The 21438-nt window shown below is 46.9% G+C and overlaps 1 protein-coding gene across 2 annotated transcripts in view; it reads right to left on the bottom strand.

Moving 5' to 3' along the window:
• The window catches only part of TMCO4 (transmembrane and coiled-coil domains 4), a 1142020-nt gene that overhangs the window by 441197 nt on the left and 679385 nt on the right, over positions 1-21438 (bottom strand). The gene's annotated exons all lie outside the window — the stretch shown is intronic.

The following is a 21438-nucleotide window of genomic DNA, read 5'->3' as shown; positions in this document are numbered from 1 at the left end:
TGGAATATGAAGGGGCAAAGGTGTGTCTGTATCATGATTTCTCTCAATTGACTCGCAAGAAGAAAAGGGGATACAAGCCTTTGAGGACATGGCTTTGTGAGCATGACATGTGTTACCGGTGGGGCTTCCATCCTCTATTCTGTTTGAAAATTGAGGTGGAGAATATAGAATCCTCAAGATGCAGTAAGTGATACAAGCACTAAAACTAATGAGCATATTGAGAGGAAAACCCGACTCATTAGGGGATCACAAGGATAGGACACTGAGAAAGTTGTCAGTGGAGTGAGATGAAAAATGTTTGGCATATTAAAATATAGGAGTAGACCTTCCCTCAACAAAACCTGAGGAATACACAGCCTTCATTTATGATTATTCGCCTGGGACATAGAGGGTTTTTATAGATTTATGAGGGTTAATTCATCTTGAATTGGGAAAATTAGAGGGGGTACACTTGGCAGATTGAGAGGGGTTTCTCTGCTGACCCAGTTTCGACTGGGTGTCTCTGGGGTGGTTGAAGAGGGGGAGAGACTTCTCCTCTATGGGGAAAGAAAGACACACTGGTTTGTTCTATATGGTTTGTTATTTTGGGGCAAATAGGAAGTGGGGGTTGTGAAGGCGCCATGAAGCCAGACACAGACAACAGATTCAAATTTCAAAATACAATGGTTTATTAACTCAAATGTCAGGATGGTTGAAGGCCTAACTTGCCCTATGCTAAGGTGGGATTCCCTACCTAAAGAAACTAAGGCTAGTCTCAGTCAGGAAGTTCAATTTAAACGTCTGTCTGTGTCCAAAACCTATACTTGCTCTCACAACTAAAGCTAAACAATGTGTAGGGATGTCAATGAAAAGAAATAGTGTTCCAAATAAGGTTCTGAGTTTCTTCCAGCTCCTGGTTTACTTTCAGCTCCCCTTGCCCAGGTTCACAATAGTTCGACAAAGTCATAAAAAAGAATCTCGGGGTACCCTTTCCCAAGAAGATAGCACAGTTCCAAAACGAGATCTCGGGATTCCTTTTCCCAAAATTCTCTTTTCCGAAGACCCCAGCTTGCTCAGCTTAGCACCATGTACATAAGGTCAGTATCTCAATATTCAAAATCACTTCCAAATCAAACTTATACTCCTTGACAGTTCATGCAGACTGCTCTCTTCTACCTTGCATTAGCAATCTCTTTCAGGCACTTACAACTACTATCTGTATATTTTGTTGGCTTTGCTAATTTGCAAACGTATGCTATTTTGAATCTAAGGGTCACTTTGCATGCCTGTACCCTGAATCAGATGCTAACCTGCAACCATGCGGTACTTGAACTAAGTGCTATTCCAGGCAGGCTGCACTAACTACCTCTATGTGCCCACTGCTAGATTTTTGACCCTAGAAAGGGTACACTAGCTGCCACTACTTGCTCCATGCCGGCACACGACATTTGTCCTATCACCAGAACTCATCTCTAGGTGGCTAATACTATCTACCCACACACCAGATGCACACACTGCATCTTACCCACCATACACAATGTTCCTCCCTGGCTTTTACTCTATACTACTGAGAATCATTCTCCACCTCATCAACTCTGCATGCCTGCCCAGCTCAGCCCTCAACTTGATCAGCCTAGGCACCACATCACGCACCCTCACAGAGCCTAGCACCACAATCATGCTTACCCTACTCTCTCCCCCATGCCTTTCGGACAGGCTGACCATATTACGATCCAGGCTTCCCAAACTACATGAGCCCCGAGCCAGGGACTCCACCCAATCCAAACTCACAAACCGAACTTCCATTAGTACCTGCGCTAACCTTACGCTGAAAAAACCCAAACTTAAACCCCTCAAAACCACCACAACTAACAACAAAGCGCTCATCACAGCAACTACCCCCACCCCTCCCAAAACCATTACCCCACCTATAAAAGGTGCCCTCATTAACGCTTGCTCCATAATTGCCCATGCCACGGACATCACTGATCTCATCCTAGCTGAAGATCTAGACTTTTTAGCCATAACAGAGTCCTGGCTCCATGCAGCCGCAGGCCCAGCCCTTTCGCTAGCCATCCCCATCGATTACACCATCATCCGAGCGGACAGAACTGAAGCTAGAGGCGGAGGTTTGGCCATCATTGCCAAGACTCACCTTAACATCAGACTCAACTCCGCTACACACCTCCCATCATGCGAATCACTTACAGCCAAGCTACCCACTGCCAACTCCCAAACAATATCCATTCAGCTACTATACAGACCGCCTGGACCCCTGGGATCCTTCGAGGAAGACCTCAGTGCCATCCTCACCGACAACCTAAAAAACTCCTCACAATGCCTCCTCTTAGGAGACTTCAACTTAGGTTACGAAGACCCCAAAGACAATCAGGCCACCCTCATCAGTAACACTTTGTCTGAACTAGGCTTCACACAAAAAGTATCCAGCCCCACCCATAACAAAGGGAGAACCCTTGACTGGATAGCAGACTACAACTGTGCCGTATCGATCACTAACAACTCTCCCCAATCATGGACTGACCACCATCTCCTTTCCTTCTCACTCGAGGCCTCAAGCCTCATAACCAACATGGCACTAGCCGGAGCCATCCCCACAAGAAGCAAAAAAAACATTACAGTGGAAAAACTGATCCCGCTCATTCTTCCTACGCTCAACCAACTCCCTGACTCTAACCCCTATGACCTCATAGAAGGCTATAACAACACCATGCGCACAGCCTTAGACGCCATTGCACCATTAAAACTCAGAAAATGCAAACCAAAAAAGTACCTCAACCAATGGTTCTCCAGCCATCTTAAAACCCTTAGATTGGAAAAACGTAAACTGGAACAAGTCTGGAGATAGTCTCCGACAGACCATAACAAGCTACTGCTCAACAAAATAACGGCCAACTATAAAAAAGAAATCATAGCGGCCAAACAAGAATACTATAACCAGAGAATCTCACAATTCGATTCCACCACCAAAGAATTATTTACTATCCTGAAAGAATTGGAAACACCGGTGATAATTCCAGATACCTGCGTTAAGAACAAACAATGGTGCACCAGCGTCCAAAATGCACTAAACAACAAAGTCACCGGCCTTCAAACTAAAATTAAAAACAAGAAAGACACCCTCACCAAACTCACCAACCCCATCAACGCCCACTCGAGCCCTCCACCCTCACACCACACACCCAACACTGCTCGCTTCAGCTTTTCCAAAGTCTCTACTCTTGAAGTAGAAAAAATCATTCTTGGCCTTAAAGCCCCCAACTGCAAAGGCGACCTCTGCCCCCCACAAATCATTAAAGATGCGGCAAGAGACCTCTTGCCATTCATCACTAGACTCATCAATGCCTCATTTTCCTCAGGAACAGTCCCCAGTAACCTCAAAGAGTCTTGGGTCCTCTCTCTCCTCAAAAAACCTTCCCTCGACCCGTCCATCCCGACCAACTACAGACCGATTACCACCGTCCCATTCCTGCTCAAAATACTAGACAAGACAGCATACCAACAAATCCAAAAATATCTTGAAACAAACCACCTCCTAGGCATAAGACAATCAGGCTTCAGACCCCAACATGGGACTGAAACCGCCCTGATAGATCTGAAAGCCCAAAAAGACGCCCTTAGAGACAACGGGAAAACTGCATTACTACTCTTGCTAGACCTCTCCGCAGCGTTTGATCTAGTTGACCATAAAATCCTATGCAATCATTTAGACTCAGCTGCCCACTTCTCCCAAGAAGCCATCAGCTGGATTGAGTCATTCCTCAACAACAGATCCATGCGTGTCTTCTCCTCCTCTGCCGCTGCCGAGCCCATCCCCATCACGTGTGGAGTCCCACAGGGCTCTTGCGTCGCCCCCACTCTGTACAACGTGTTCACGAAGCACCTGTTTGACGATCTAGATGGCCTGGGTATCACCTACACCAACTATGCCGATGATACACAGATCCTCATCCCGTTGACGGGAGATTACAATCAGGATTTGGCCTTGGTGAACAAGGTGTATCTCATCATCCAGGCATGGATGGCTTCGCACAGTCTATGCCTGAATGATGACAAAACTGAACTCATCATCCTTGGTTTCACCTCCAACCTAACCAAACCCGACCACAACTACACCAACTTCATATTAGACGGGAACCTAATCAAAGTTTCCAAAGAAGTGAAAACTTTAGGAATATACCTCGACTCCTCCCTAACCTTCCACAAACAGGTTAGCTCGATGGCATCCTCCACGGCCTACACATGTAAGCTTATAAGAGAAGCCAAACCCTTCTTATCCACCCAGAGTTGCATTACACTAGCCAGGGCTCTGGTATTATCCAAACTGGACTATTGTAATGCCCTCTACATAGGAGCCAGAAAGCAAATCACCAACAAAATTCAAACGCTACAAAACAACGCTCTTAGGGCAGCGCTCAACATTCCCAGGAGGGAACACATTTCCAACATCAGGAAATCCCATAACTGGCTCAGCACATCAGACAAAATCCTGCTTAAAGTAGCATCGCTCACCCACAAATGCCTGAACAACGCTGCCCCACGCTACCTGGCAGACAGAATATGCAAACACACCCCCAACAGACCCACCAGAACCTCCAACGCTAACCTGCTCATTGTCCCCAGGTTTAAACGCACCAAAATGGGCGGCAACAGCTTCCAGGTGAAAGCACCTCAACACTGGAACTCCTTACCACCATCTCTCAGAACACCCCAATCTTACTCACACTTTAGACGCAACTACATCCATTGGGTAAAGAACACAAACCATTAACACCTCTAACACCACACTGCTGCTTTCCGCAATGTATATTTATATGAAAATGTATAAAATATATGTAAATTTTACCATGCTGCTCATGCGCCCTCATACCCTCGGGTCTGGTGCGCAATACAAATGAATAAACTAAACTAAACTAAACTTTCATGGATAGGGTACCCCCGGTCTAGGCGCAGTTGTCGGACCACACAGTCCACCCATCACAGGTCACACGACCAGTCAGCCTGGGCTTGCAGGCCATACAGGTTCTTCTGTAGTTGCACCTGTGTTCTGATAACCACTCACTTGGCTCTCTCTTTCACAGCCCTTTGCCACAATGTGTTTCAATCTTTACCAGTCTCTGGACTTTGCCACCATGAGTTCAACTATGCAGTTCGCTTTGTGGTGCTCTTTTTCCCTTCACCACGTTGCTTTCATACTCCTTTGTAATATTCCAATCTTGCTTTATATTGCATTTAATCAGATTCTCTCTTAACTTGCAAGATCTGATATTCGGTTTTTACACTAGCTTGCCGTTTGCACCTTGGTTTATTCAAAGCTTTCATATGCTCACCAAAAGCTTCCATTCAGTTCGGTATTCAATAGTTTCCAGTACTTGTTCTCCCACACTTTGCAGTAATAAACTTTAACCCTTTATTTTGGTTCACCGTGCCTTACACAGTAACTCCTGTTCATTCGGCATTGCCTGTTGCCACGTAAAAATAAGTCCCAGGAGCGCCCTGGGCAAGTGATCCATTTTTCCTCACTGAATGGTCTCCGGAATCTCCTCCAGGCGGCAGTCATCTCCTGAACAGCTCCGCATACACTTCTTCTGTGTCTGGCGACCCTCGCTCGCAGTTCGCTCCTTTCCCTCCCTCGCTCTGTGTGGGTAGCCAGCAGCCCGTTCGCATCCCACGGACGCTGCTGTTGACTTACAATGACTGCATCTCTTCTCTGGACCACAGCTCCCGATGCAGGCACCAACCTGCGAGGCTCCCAATACCGTGACCTCTGCACTGCCCCTCCTGGGCCGATGTCACAGTTTACTTCGGTTCTCGCCAGCATCTTGGTTTCCTGAAAGGACCACCCTCGACTGCCTCGTATTCCGCAGGATTTCTCCATGCGCAGGCCTCCCTGCTGGTCTCTCTGCTAGTCTCTGTGCTCCACCTTCTACACACCTGCAACTGGTTAACAGGTTGCAGGTGTGAATTTTCAGGCCCAGTTGCCTGACCCCAATAAGTGGATAAACGAGGGAGGATCACGTGGGTAGGAGAGTCCGAGGTTGTGATCATGGAAATACCCCAGGCGAGACGTGGTAACCCAACAGGATAATAGGCAAGAAGGAAGAAGTCCCTGAAGCCTTTATGTTTGTTTGAAAATCTTTATTTCGACGCATAGCTCCATAAAAGACAAGATACAGAATACACACTATTAAAATACCCAAATACATTGAATTATTAAGTCTCTATACAATTAGATTCCATTAGAAATCCATGATAAAACATTGTTACATACACAATCTTTTTCATCAAAACAAAAACACATTGAATTATTAAATCTCTACATAAAAAGATTCCACTACAAATTCACAATAAAGCCTTGTTACATACACAATCTTTTTTGCAGCATACTCACAAAGGGCTGCTTTGCTGCTTCTAGAAACATGTAACCAGCCACTGCTACCTCTTTGGATGGTAAGATTAGTATGCATTGTAATGCCTCATTAAGCAACCTACCTACAGTTTGATGTCCTTTGTGCTGGTATTAAAAATGTTTTCCTTGGTTCATAGAAGGACGGGCAGAGAAGCAGAAAGTGAGCCATATCATGAGTTAATATCACATTAGAGGGACAACGAACAATACATTTCTGATCCATATGTGTGTTGCCAAAATCCCCCATCAGTGATAAAATGCAGCCTGTCCTCACATGAAACAGAACACTCCTTATTTGTTTACGATAAAACCAGTGAATATAATCAGCATTAACTCCATTACTAGATACTGACAAATTTTTTATTTCAATAAGGGTGCGCTGCTCCCTTCGATACTCCATGTATTTTTTCTTTACTAAATTGATATCAGCTCTGGAGACATTTGCTAGGACAGCACAGCGGCTCGGGAAGCCAAGGATATCAAATGTTGTTTCCCAATGTATTCAACTAGTTAATCTTTCGACAGATGCCCGAGGACATCAATTCTTGTAAAATTACACATGTTAGATGAGTCTCGATTTGTGCCCATATTCTCAGCCAAAACAACACTGGTTTTAAAGTTACGGATAATAGGCAAGGATGAAGAAGTCGCTGAAGCCTTTATGGGATATGCAGGCCCCATTGTCCCTGATCCAAGAAAGAGGCAGGAATATCGTATTAGAACAAAAGCAGGCAGGCAGGTCGGTGAGAGGAAACAACCATATGACTTTAAATCTAACACCAATTTATCTCACCGTATTTCAGACCCAAGTGTAGGCAGTCAAGATCAGTACCTTTATGGCAAGGGACCAGGAGTAGGAAACAACTTTTAAAAAAGTGGAATCACCCCAGTGGTATACACACAGAGCCAGGAGATTCCCCTCTTTCCTCTGTCAGTCATCCTATGATTATTCCACCCATAAAGATCATTTTCAATCTCATTTCATCTCCTCCTCCCCATTTCCAACAAATACTAAGGAGGCGGCAACTTAGAGCAGTGAAGATTACCCATAGAAACAACATGGGGAAAGTAAGGGAAACCGGTATTAGCTTACTTGGTTGAAAAACATTTGACCTTTTACTTTTGAACACGTTTTTTTGATCGTTTTCTTGGTTGAAATTCGGTCAAATTTAATTAAATATATATATGGGGTGGGGTATGGGAATGGGGGCTTGGGGGCGGGGTGGGTAATTTGCGGGGGGTCGCCCTCGCCTTTCCGACCAAAGAAATGGACCCAAAAAATGCAACGAAATGTGAAAAGGTCAAATATTTTCAACCAAGTAGACCTAAACCAAGGAAACCTACTATAGAAAGAACTCAAGTTGTGCAACTAATTGCTACTCACCACTAGTCAAACAGGTCGGGGCGTTGCTCAACCTTAGGACACCAGACGAGAGGGGGCTGCTCCAGTAAGTGTTCAGGCTAAGCTGGGGTTGTTCCGATTGGGGAACGTTCCAGAACCAGACCTCCTCAACCTGAGGAACTCTTTAATGCAACACACCCCTTTGTTGTTATCGAAATACAACCAAAGGAATTGGCTACCCAAAAGAGCGGGGATACCCAAACCGCCAGACCAAGGCTGTAGGGAATAAACGAAACACAGTTTTAGCGTGAGTATTGTAAAACAACAGAAATGATTTAGCAAGATCGTGGAATAAGGAAATAAGCTTGGTAGACGTGTAAGGTTAACAAGAATGGAGTCGGAACCACAATACTGGGAAGAAAGAGAAGGAAGGTTAATCCCTAGAATACCTGTCTAGAACCCCCAGATAACACAATAAATGTTAAAGGGCTTACCCTAATAGTAGAGTGGCTGAGAGTAAAGAATTAACGATGACAGGAGAAAATAACGAACAGGAAGTTAGTACAGGAGACTACCCCGAACAGCACGAGTGAGACATCTAGTTTCGGGGTGGTGCACTGTATCGGGATAGCGTTCAGGAGTGCACTGTAGTTGCCGTGGGGCGGCAGTCCAAGTATCCAAGAAGAAAGATGCAGTCCAAATTAGAGAACATAAGAATTCCAAGGAGTAGGTCAATTTAGGTCTCAAATGACATCAAATGCAAGATTCAAATGGCTGAATGTTAGTGTTCTCTTCAGCAAAAGTAACAGAATACAGTGAAAAGGCTTACCCTTCCAAGGAAGAACTGAAATGATCACTGGTGCGGCACATGGACGCCAAAGGCAGCTTCTGCGGTGAGGAAAAACTGCTGTAGAAACGTTGGAGCTTGTTAGTTGTACAGAGATGATGGTAGGTGGCTCGTGGAAAGTAGAAAGCAGGTTGCTAGTACAGCGGTGAAGGGAAGACTGTACTTTGACGCTGGCAGCTGTAGGGATTACCGCGGCGTCCGAGAGAGAAAACCAGCGCTTTCTAAATGCAGCAGCAATAGAACGCCGAAAGGGTGTAAGGGTTCGGCAGGCAGGCGGAACTGCTGCCGAACAGTTAAGCAAACAATCCGAAGGGGTTAGCGGTAAGAGTAGTCAGGGGACGTTCCGAGGTCAGGAGTAATAACAATCAGAATAGGCAATATAGTAAGGGAACGCTAATTAGAAGCAGCGTTCTGCTCAATATGAGCTTATTTAAACTACTCTGTGCGTGGGGGCAGAGCCTATCCTGCCGTAGTCGTGGCTGATAGGTCACATGACCTCCATGATCTAGGGAGGCCGAGATTCCACGTCTCCAGAGTAACTGCCAGCGTTGCCATAACGGAGAGGTGCAAAAGTGAGCGCGGTGACCAGGAGACAAACGTAAGGTTTTCGTAACATTATCCACCCGCAAAGGCCACGGCAACCACCTGGCAGCATGCAAGGCGCGTAGCAAGGCAGGCGAGTGTAGGTTCGACAGAGGTTCCCACGTGCGGTCCTCCGGACCGTAGCCCTTCCAATCCACCAAATAAAAGATGGTACCCCTAGATACCTTGATGTCCAGGATGGCAGGGACCTCAAACTCCTCCTCTCCGTCAACCAACACAGGGGCAGGGCGACGGGGCAGGCGGGTACCCATGAGGCAAGGTTTAACCAAGGCCACATGACAAACTGGATGGATCCGCAAGGTAGCCAGCAAGGACAGGCGCACCGCAACAGGGTTGACAACAGCCGCGACTTCGTAGGGGCCAACGTACCTGGGCAGAAGGGACTTTTGCCCAGGTATTTTCAGATTACGAGTAGATAGCCAAACCTTCATTCCGGGATAATAGGCAGGAGAAGGAGAACGGCGAGTATCAGCGTTTTTCTTCGCACAGACCTGGGAACGCAGGAGGTGCAAGCGAACATCCCGATGCAGCTGGTCCATATCCCTAAAGCTAGCCAGAGCTGCCAGGTTATCAACAGGCAGCGATGGATCCAACGGCAAGGAACGTGGGTGAAACCCAAACAGGGCAAAGAACGGTGAGACACCCGTGGCAGAATGTAATGAATTATTGTATGCAAATTGAGCCAATGGCAAAGCAGACAACTAGAGGAACTGAAACTGGAGACACAGTGTCATGTCTTCGGTTCGTACCTCCGGCCATGTCCCGTCACCCAGCGCTCACTCTCCTCCACCCGTCTCCCAGAACTCACGCAGGCAACCCGGTGTGGCTCGCGCGCTGGCGAAACAATTGCCATACGCCGTTCAGTCGCGCTTGCGGCCGTTTCTCCATTGGCAGTTGCCATGGAGATTAGGCAGCCGCTCGAACTCTCGTACCGTGTTGGCCCGGTCACGTGACTCGTCCATACGGTCATGTGCCCCGGGTTCACGGTCACGTGGCTCCAGTCATTTGTCACGTGACGAGGAAGTAAACGGTATATAAACCGGACAGTACCGGTACTCCACGCTTCACAGCTGATTTCCTTGGAGACCCTGTCTGGCGAACCTTCTCGTGTGTTACTTACCCGGCTTCTTGAAACCTCGCTCTTGCTTTTTGGACTTCCTTTGGATCACGTTTGGCTGCGGCGACACCGGCTCCTCTGTTCAACACGGCTCTTTGACCTCGGACTGCTTCACGGACTCCCTCTGGATCCTGCTCTTGTTCTTCCATTTATTCGGACGGCTCTTCCTGGCTTCAGACCCATCTCTTCTACTCAACGGACTCCTCTTGGATATCCCAGATCACCTCGCTGCAACGTGGGTCACACCTCCCAAGTGGTGGAACATTCTCCAGGTGGAGACAGACGAACCACAACTGCTCCTATCCGGTCCCTTGCCTGCGTGAGTCCTGGAGTCAGGTTCAACGTCCTTTCCATCAAGTCCCCGGTAAGACCCCGATTGTTCTCTGTTTGAATACTTGTTGTACCCTGCTTGCCTGGATTGTAATCATTGCCTTCCTCCACAGCTGCCTTGGGGTTCCTAGTACTTCGGTTCCGGCTTCGGATCTTCTCCACCTGTGGCCTCAAGGGTTGCACAGGGAGTGATACGTGGTTCTCCCTGTGCGGCACTTGGGGACGGAGGTCTCCTATATCTTCACGACTTTCAACGCACAACACACAGACACCTCAGATACTGCTCCATAGTAGCATTGAAACGTTCCGTTTGACCGTCCGTTTGAGGGTGGAATGCAGAGGAAAACCGGTCATAGATGAGAAGAGAAGACGTAAGCACCCTCCAGAAGCGCGAGGTGAATTGCGGACCCCTGTCTGACACATTAATAGAAGGTAGTCCGAAATGCTGGAAGATGTGTAAACGCACCAGGTCAGCCAACATCGGGGCAGAAGGTAGACCCGAACAAGGAACGAAAAGTGCATACTTTGTGAAGTAATCAATTATTACTAGAATAGTATTCAGTGCTTTGATGGAAGGAAGTTCAACCACAAAATCTATGGAAATCAACTGCCATGGTTTATATGGCACTTGTAAAGGCTGGAGCAGTCCCATAGGTTTGGTCCTGGAGACTTTACATTGAGCACAGACCGCACATGTTGACAGGTAATCCATGACATCTCTGGACATCGAGGGCCACCAGGACCAACGGCAAAGGGATTCCAGGGTTTTCTGATGACCCGGATGTGCTACAACAACGGAATCGTGAGCTCATCGCAAGGTGTGGATGCGAGCAGGACCCGGGGGTGTATATATACACGCCCCTGAATGAAGGGAAGATCCCCCTGGATGTCCAGATTGAGGGAAGCAACTTCTGATGGATTAGAAGTAACCCAGACCTATATAATGGATCGCAGAGAAGGCTGGACTGTACAACCGCAGACTACTTTCTCAGCGAGTAAGGAGACAGGATCCTTAAGTGCCGGTTGAGCGCCTGACGACTGCCTTGACAATTCATTTGCAGGAACATGCAAGCGTGCAGAGCGATAAGTTATGATGAACTGGAACTGAGAGAAAAACAGGTGCAACTGGGCTTGATGAGCGGTGAGGCATTTCATAGTCTTAAAGGCCAGAAAACTCCAGTGACCAGAATAGACCGTGACAACATGTCTGGCTCCTAGGAGATGATGCCACCATTCCAAAAAGGCCTCTTTAATGGCAAGCAGTTCCCGTTCTGTGATGGGGTCGTTTTTTTATAGGCTGTACGTTTTCTGGAGAAGAACGCAACTGGGTGTATATCCCCTGTTTGTGAAGAGCGTTGTGAGAGTATCGCGCCTACAGCGCAACCCGAGGCGTCGGCCTCAACAAAGAAAGGAATATCAGGGTTTGGATGCTGTAACAGCGGAGCCGAAGTGAACGCTTCTTTCAACAAATCAAAGGCCGACTGAGCAGCTGCATCCCAGGTACAACACATTTTTTAACTGGTCAGGGCTGTAAGTGGAACAGCAATAGCCGAAAGTGAATTGATGAAAAGGCGGTAAAAGTTTGTGAAACCAAGGAAGGATTGTAGGTCCTTGACTGATTGAGGGGTAGGCCATTCTAGAACAGCCGTGACGTTGGATTTGCCCATTTGAATGCCTTGATCGGTGATGTTAAATCCTAGAAACTCCACTTCGGTGGTGTGAAGCACACATTTTTGGGCTTTTGCATCCAGATAATGGTCTCTCAGTCTCTGTAGAATGGTAGAAACATGTTTAACGTGTTCCGCTACAGAGGCTGAGTAAATGAGTATGTCATCGAGGTACACCACAACGTACTTGTCTTGTATGTCATGAAACACCTCGTTCATGAAAGCCTGAAAGGTGACTGGCGCGTAACAAAGGTACTCAAATAGGCCTTAACGAGATTTGAACGCAGTTTTCCTTCGTCACCGTCCTTGATGCGAACAAGATTGTAAGCCCCCCTGAGGTCCAATTTTGTGAAGACACTAGAATTGCCCAACTGATCAATGAGGGTCAAAATTAAAGGCAAAGGATACTGGTTCTTCACTGTCACTTCGTTGAGTACTCTGTAATCGATACAGGGGTGCAATTCCCCTTCTTTTTTGGGGACAGAAAATAAAGGCGATGCGGCCGGTGATTTGGAAGGCCAAATGAACCTGCAGCAAGAGCCTTGTCCAGGTACTCCTTCAAAACCTGGTCCTCCTTGAGGGAAAGAGAGTAAACACGTCCCGATGGGATTTTAGCTCCTGGCACCAAGTCTATCGGGCAGTCGTACACACAGTGAGGTGGCAGAGTTTCAGCCATCCCCTTATCGAAGACATCGAGAAACTGTTGAGTATTCAGAAGAAACAGGATTGATAGATGTTGCTGTGACTGCTCTGATATAGGAAGGTAGACCAGACAAGACCCGACTCGGGTTATTATCCACAATCCCCAATGAAGATAGACAAGAGCTGTTACAGAAGGCTGAAGGAAACTGAACCTGGCCTAAGGACCAATCGATTAAAGGATTGTGCAGCCTAAGCCAAGGAATGTCCAAGATCACGCTGTAGGCCGGGGCTTGTATAACATCAAAAATGATGTCCTCAGTATGTCCTTCTGTGGTGGTCATGGTAATCAGGATGGTTTGTTGAGATACAAGACCCGAGACAAGTGTTGACCCATCAACAGCACTTACTGTTTCGGGGTGTGGTTTTGCCATCATGGTTATCCCTGTGGTTGTGGCGAAGTGTTGGTCTATGTAGTTCCTAGTAGCCCTGGAATCAATCACCACAGAAACCAGAAAAGGAGTTTTTAAGGCCCCTGAAAAGGTAACCGGTAACTGGAATAACGCTGTCTGGATTTGACAAGGGGAGTCCAGAGATAGGTTTCCCGACGTAAGGACTCCTTTTACTGTCGCGATCTGGCGTTTCCCGCCTTTTTCTTTGGTTTTTTGGGGCATTCGGGTAAGTGTTCCTAAGAACCACAATACATGCATAAATTGTGGCTACGATGATATTCACGTTGAGCAGGCATCAAAGCACCCCAAACCGCTCCTATCTGCATCGGCTCTGGGGTAGAGACCCCAGCTGTTGGTAGGTCTGGGACAGATAGCGATATACTGGGTCATTTCTCTCCTTTGCGTTCTGTCCTGAGTGCGTTTATTTGGAGAACCATATCCAAGAGTTCGCTGAAAACGGTAGGAACTACAGGCACCGTAGAAAGCGGGTCTTTTAATTCCCCAGAAAGGCTGTGGTAAAGGACTGCTGATTTTTTCTCTTCACTCCAGTCGGTCTCAGCTGCTAACTGGTTGAACCGTGCCAAATAGGAGAGTAAAGGAGTGGATCCCTGTCGTAATTTGAGCAGCTCGAGGTCGGAAGCCTGCAAAGTATATCTGGTGTCAAAGACCCGGCTCATGGTGGCCAAGAGGGCATTACAATTGTTCAGTACATGGCTGTTTGATTCTAATAGAGGGTTGGCCCAAGCAGCGCTGTACCCCCTAAATTCAACAGGATAAATGCTGCCTTGGTGGTCGATGTCGGAAAGGACGTAGGACGACACAGAAAATGCAATTTGCATTGATTAACAAAGGTTCTATAGTGTTTAGTGTTTAGGATCCCACAAAAACCGTTCCTGGGGAGCCAAAGGGTATTGAGCTGAGAGCACTATGGAGGGAGTCTCCTGAGTGGGTACAGGAAAACCTGCATCGGGAGCAGATGCCCCAGACGCTTCCTCCTGCATGGGGGGAGCAGCTATCACGGATTGTATTTCGTTTATCCGTTATTGAAACTTGTCTTTCATGGAAGACATTTCCATCCTCAACTCTGCTATGTGTCGTAGGATCTCTGCCATGCTTTCAGATGGTTCCATGGTCACCACTTTCTTGGCTTCTAATTCTGTTACTCACCACTAGTTGAACAGGTTGGGGCGTTGCTCAACCTTAGGACACCAGAGGAGAGGGAGCTGCTCCGGTAAGTGTTCAGTCTAAGCTGGGATTGTTCCGATTGGGGAATGTTCCAGAACCAGACCTCTTCAACCTGAGGAACTCTTTAATGCAACACACCCCTTTGTTGTTATAGAAATACAACCAAAGGAATTGGTTACCCAAAAGAGCGGGGATATCCACACCGCCATACCAAGGCTGTAGGGAATAAACGAAACACAGTTTTAGCGTGAGGATTGTAAAACAACAGAAATGATTTAGCAAGATAGTGGAATACCTGAAAAAAGCTTGGTAGAGCTGTAAGGGTAACAAGAGTGGAGTCAGAACCACAATACTGGGAAGAAAGAGATGGAAGGTTAATCCCTAGAATACCTGTCTAGAACCCCCAGATAACACAACAAATGTTTAAGGGCTTACCCTAATAGTAGAGTGGCTGAGAGTAAAGAATTAACAATGACAGGAGAAAATAACAAACAGGAAGTTAGTACAGTAGACTACCCCGAACAGCACGAGGGATGCAACTAGTTTCGGGGTGGTGCACTGTATAGGGATAGCGTTCAGGAAAGCACTGTAGTTGATGTGGAGCGGTAGTCCAAGTTTCCAAGAAGAAAGATGCAGTCCAAATTAGAGAACATAAGAATTCCAAGGAGTAGATCAATTTAGGTCTCAAATGATATCAAATGCAAGATTCAAATGGCTGAATGTTAGTGTTCTCTTCAGCAAAAGTAACAGGATAGAGTGAAAAGGCTTACCATTCCAAGGAAGAACTGAAATGATCACTGGTGCGGCACATGGACGCCAATGGCAGCTTCCGCAGTGAGGAGAAACTGCTGTTGGAACGTTGGAGCCTCTTAGTTGCACAGACATGATGGTAGGTGGCTCGTGGAAAGTAGAAAGCAGGTTGCTAGTACAGCGGTGAAGGGGGACTGTACTTTGACGCTGGCAGCTGTAGGGATTACTGCGGCGTCCGAGAGAGAAAACTAGCGCTTTTTAAATGCAGCAGTAATAGAACGCTGAAAGGGCATAAGGGTTCGGTAGGCAGGCGGAACTGCTGCCAAACAGTTAAGCAAACAATCCGAAGGGGTTAGCTGTAAGAGTAGTCAGGGGACGTTCCGAGGTCAGGAGTAATAACAATCAGAATAGGCAATATAGTAAGGTAACCCTAATTAGAAGCAGCGCTCTGCTCAATACAAGCTTATTTAAACTACTCTCTGGGTGTGGGGGCGGAGCCTATCCCGCCGTAGCCGTGGCTGATAGGTCACATGACCTCCATGATCTCCGGATGCCGAGATTCCAAGTCTCCACGGCAACCGCCAGCGTTGCCATAGCGGAGAGGCGCAAAAGCGAGTGCGATGGCCAGGAGACAAACAAAGTGTTTTCGTAACACTAATAGAGTCAGACAGGGTCAGGCTTGACAGCTTTTCCAACAATAAAAGGTATGGTTTTTCACAAGGAGTTGAGTGAGCTGGGGACGTTGTTTGGACCACAAAAGCCGGGGAGCCGAGAGCAGCTGTATCTACGGCCCAGAGGAGAACGGAGTGCTGAGATGGTGGCGCTGTGTTTTTGAGGGGCTGCAGCGTGGCTAGGGAGCTGTGTCTCCCAAGAGCCAGAGCAAAGCATCCTGTAGGCTGCTATTAGCAGTCCGAACTTTGCTTGTTCCCTTGGGACCTGTGCCGGCCACAAAGGTGTCTGTTGGGCAGGTGGTGAGACACTGACCTCAGGCCTGCATAATCCAAAGGGACCACTCGTCACTACATTGCTGCTCGTGTGAGTCTTGTGAAAGTAAGAGAGGGAGAGAGAGAGAGAGAGAGAGAGAAAGAGACACTCTGGAGCATGCGGCTGATTGAAACGGAGCGGGCGAAAGAAAAAATAAATAAAGTGGCACAGAGCGGAAAGAGGAAAAAAATGTTAAGAAACCAGCAGAGCTATATAAACTGAAAGATGAATGAAGATGTACACGGGAAGGCTGGAAGAGATGCCAGTGGACATGGGAAGAGGCAAAGAGAGTGCAAGTGTACATGAGAAAGCTGGAGAAAGTGCCAGGGGGTACAAAAAGGACAAAGAAAGTGCAAGCATGAACAGAGAAAGTTGAAGAAGGTGCCAGTGGGCACAAGGTGGTGAGGAAGGTGCCAGTGTGCAGTAGAAGGAAAGAAAGGTGCCAGGGGGCTTGAGATAAAAGTCAAGAAAACAGAGGGGTTAAAGCTCAGAGTGGTCGTGCTTAGGAGGAGTAAAGAGCATAGCAATTTCCAAAGTCTCTGATGAGACCCCCTTTTAAAGAACTGTAATGCAATTGTATATGAAAGAAAGGTACATCCTGACAAATTGAACTTGTATTTGGAACTAACAACTGAATTTTGTAACTGAACTTGGAAGAGGCCTAGACTTGAGGAAGGGAACCCTGAGGGGCCTATCAAACTGAAATCTTAATTATTTGTGTTATTAACAACATTGACATTGTTTGAACTATGAAGGTCCTATGAACAGTCCATTTTAAGTAAGCTTGATATTTTTAAGCTGACCAATCTACAAACTGGTGAGAAGACCACCGGAAACCAACCCTGGTTTCCTATTTTTGTTGAATCACTACTTTTTACTTTATAAAACTTCCTAACACGTTTTTGTTAAAGAGTGAGGGCAAGCATAGGTTTTGACACCAGCAGATTTTTATTTTGGACTTCAAGACTTTGACAGCCCTTTGAAACATCAGTTAAGGGAACGTCCTTAGAAACATCAGGGAACCATCCCTTTAGCTTTAGGGCCAGTTAGGCATTACACCAACTCAAGAACTTTAGTAAAATAAAGGTTTTGAAATGATTATCCTCGAGTCTGTGTCTCTCTTGATACCATGCCTGTCTCACATATGGTGTCAGAATGGGATGCGGCTCAACTGATAAAAGTTTGGGAACCCACCAGATTAGAATACAACATCCATTAAAACCAAGCCCACTAACAAACCTAGGCCATAAGCAAACAGAAAAAATCTTCCACCCCACTGACAGACCCTTTTCCCCTGAACAAGAAATTAACGAGGCCTGCAGAAACTCTGCCTATATAATGGGGGTTACCCTATATCCTTTGACCCCAGAGGCGATTCCTCCTGAAAGGAAAGTGGTGGAAGGTAATATGCATCACCTTTAGTGTCCCCAAGATTATTTGGTACCAGGGAGAGACAAGATCCTAATCTCTCTGGATTTACAAATAAGCTTTTTCATCAGCTCAGCCATCTATCTAGTACCACGCAGAAAGAGAGTCTTAAAAATAGTACCCCACCTCTCTTGTGGAGATGAGCTGCGACTAGTTCTACTCAACTTCTCTTCCACTCCAATAGGGATTACTAGGGGTGAGATAGTGGGCAACCTCGTGTACAAGAGTATGTGGGAACCCCTATCCCAGAAGGTCATGGAAAACCCAGATCTATCAAACTACCCCCAGAATGATCATCCTGACTGGTGTAAAGGAGAGGAGTTTTCTTCCTCCAAGAGGGATAGGTTTCTGAAGTTAACAACTTTATCAGATAAAAAGGCACCGCCTGACTATCCACTAATTTCCTTAGAAGATCCAGATCCCTCATGGCAGGAGTTGAAATTCCATAGCGAAAACTATGCTCTTGAGCACAGCGCACACAAGCCCTCTTTCTTATAAACCGCTCTCAAGGGCTCACCCAAAAGGGAAGCCAGGTGTGTGGGTAGTGAACCAATCCAGAACATTGTGAGGGTTAAGAAGAGCAAGAATTTGGAAAGTCTAAAGGATGAGATACCATGGGAACTAACCTCTGGGAAATGTAAGGGAGAAATAGAAAATGACAATATCCCAGAAATAACATGTTGCCACTCGAGAGAAGAGGGAAAAATATCAGTCATAAGGAATCCGCCTTTGGGAGGTTCAAAAGAAGTACCATCTGAGTTACTGCCTCATTCACAAGCATCCATCTCCTCAACAACCCAGATGTTGAAAATGATTCTGCAGAATAAACCATCACCTGATCCTCTAGAACAAGAAGAGAGAAGAACATCACTTTCTGTGTTTCCTACTGCTTGTTTTGGTGAGTCAGAATCCTCCCATACAGAGCATTGTTATTTTTGTAGAGATTGGGATCATAGCAGTGAGTTCTGTCCCAGAAATAGAGAAGAGCTAATGGAGGCACAAACCAAGGAGGGAGTAGAAATCCCAGCCCCATGGAGACCTCTGTATGAATCTCCCATCCCAGAAATACCATCTGTAAGATCCTTATCTCCCACTAACACCGAACCCGATTCTTTAGGGGAAGGGTTGGAACCTATTTAGGACATGTTCCTTCAGAACAAGAGGAGGAAGAGGCGTTCATTTCCTTGGTGTATATTCAAGGGAATAAGGGAACATCTACCGAACCCCCCACCTTTGAACCCTAAAGATTCTGAACCAGAAACAACTGGCACCAGTATTATGTACATCCATACTGATTAAATGATACTTCTACAGGAAACAAAACGGGAACAGGCACAGGGTCCTTTAGAACAACCATGTTATTCCTGAAGAGGGGTGGGTCATATAACAAAACATTGCCCTTTAAATAAGGTTGACTATACCACTGGTGAAGGAAAAGCAAACCCTACTTTGGAAAGGATGAAAGCGAAAGAGGATTTTAAGCATTCTGCCATGAAGAGAAAGAAAAATAAATCCCAGAAATGGTCCTCTAGTCAGGAACATTCCCGGCAACCACCCCCTAAAAAACATCAACAGATGTTCCATGGATGGAAGGCCAGATGTATAAGGGAAGGGTATGTGAGAAACCTACGGGTATTCTCCCACGTAGACCCCGAGAATCCTCTATTCAGGTGGCCAGGGGAGGGCCGTCGCTTTTGGATCCTAACCCTGTGGGTGGACGAATGAGGGAGGATCACATGGGTTGGGGAGTCCGGGATTGTGATCATGGAAATACCCCAGGTGAAACTCAGTATTTCCAACAAACACTGAGACGAGGAGGAGGCAACTAAGAGCAGTGAAGATTACCCATAGAAACAACATGGGGAAAGTAAGGGAAATCCACTGTCCTACTGTAGAAAGAATGGATCTATGTGATCACTGCGCCGCCCATAACTGCGATGGCCGAAAATTCCAACGTCAGTTACGGCGCAGCGCAGTGATCATATAGATCACTGTGCCTGATTCCCCGGCCTGATTTTACCTTCCTACCACCACCCCCACATCCCTAACTTACCATTCATGGTGGCACACTTCTGTGTGTGCCGCCTGCACCCTGCTATCCCTGCGGAATCAGCTCCTCCCACTAACGTGGGTTAGAGCTGACGCTGCAGGGTACTTTGCTTTTTTTTTCTTTCGTGTCCCCCGCTTACCAAAATGGTAAGTGGGGGACACACCCGCAACCCCCAACTCCCGTTACGGTGCCCAAGGAGAGCGGGGGACATCCCTGCAACCCCCGCTCTGCTTGGGCATAATAAATGTCGCCCTCATTTTGTGCGCCCCCAAAGTCTCAGTAACTGCAGGGGTGCACAATTGAGGGCGACATTTTTGTAAGATTCCGAAAGAACTCAATTGTCCCACTAACAGTGTCAGGCAGTGTCAGGCATTTAAGAATGACCATTCACAGCTGACCCCCTTGACTGTTTTTTCAACTATAAAAGGTGTAGTTTTTCACAAGGAGTTGAGGGATGTGGGGACGTTGTTTGGACCAGAGAAGCCACGAAGCAGAGAGCAGCAGGATCTACTGCCCAGAGGAAAACGGCATTGCGAGACACTGGTCCAGTGTTTCTGAGGAGCTGCAGCGGGGCGAGGCCGTGTCTCCCAGGAGCCGGAGTGAAGCATCCTGCAGACTGCTATTGGCAGTCGGAACATTGCTTGTTCGCTTGGGACTTGTGCCGACCCCAAGAGCGTCTGAGGGGCAGGTGGTGAGACCCTGACCTCAGTCCTGCATAACCCAAAGCGACCGCTCTTCACCACGTTGCAGCCCGGGAGAGTCTTGTGAAAGTGAGAGAGAGGGTTCCATGTGTTAATATCCCCAGAAAAATATTGCAATATTTTTGTGGCGATATTGACCCATGGACCCTGCGGGGGACACCCCTGCAACCACAGCATTATTTTAAAATGTGCGGGGGACACCCCCGCAATCCCCACTCCCACACATTTTCCCCCCAAATAATACCTCCTATGGTGAGACAAATGGCCATATGTACGGCAATATTTTTGGTGGGGATATTTTGTGGGGATACCAGAGAGAGAGAGTCGGGAGCATGTCACTGATTGAAACGGAGCGAGCGAAAAAAAATACATAGAGCAGCACAGACCGGAAAGAAGAAAGAAATGTAAAGAAGCCAGTGAAGCTACATAGTCTGAAAAAGGAATGAAGAGATAAACAGAAAATAAGAGAGAGTCAGAAAAGCAGAGCGTGCAAGTGGCGCGAAGTGTACTGAACTTTAAAATAAAGAGGGCGCAAGCGAGCCGAAGCGAGAGAAGGGTGCAAGCGACCCAGCATAGTGGAAAGAGAGTTCAGGTGTGCACGGGAAAGCTGGAAGAGGTGCCAGTGGGCATGGGAAAAGGTAAAGAGAGTGCAAGTGTGCACAAGAAAGTTGGATAAAGTGCCTGGGGCACAAAAAGGACAAAGAAGGTGCAAGCGTGCACAGAGAAAGTTGATGAAGGTGCCAGTGGACACAAGAAGGTGATGAAGGTGCCAGTGCGCAGGAGAAGGAAAGAAAGTTGCCAGGGGGCACAAGAAAGAAGTCAAGAAAACAGAGAGGGGTTATAGCTCAGAGTGGTCACGCTTTGGAGGAGTCAAAAGCATAGCGTTTTCAAAAGTCTCTGATGCTACCCCTTTTAAAGAACTGTAATGAACTTGTAT

This window comes from Ambystoma mexicanum, chromosome 8 (assembly GCF_040938575.1).
Source record: "Ambystoma mexicanum isolate Mex_15411 chromosome 8, UKY_AmexF1_1, whole genome shotgun sequence".
In the NCBI taxonomy this organism is placed as follows: Eukaryota; Metazoa; Chordata; class Amphibia; order Caudata; family Ambystomatidae; genus Ambystoma; species Ambystoma mexicanum.
This window is presented reverse-complemented; position numbering and strand designations above follow the sequence as displayed.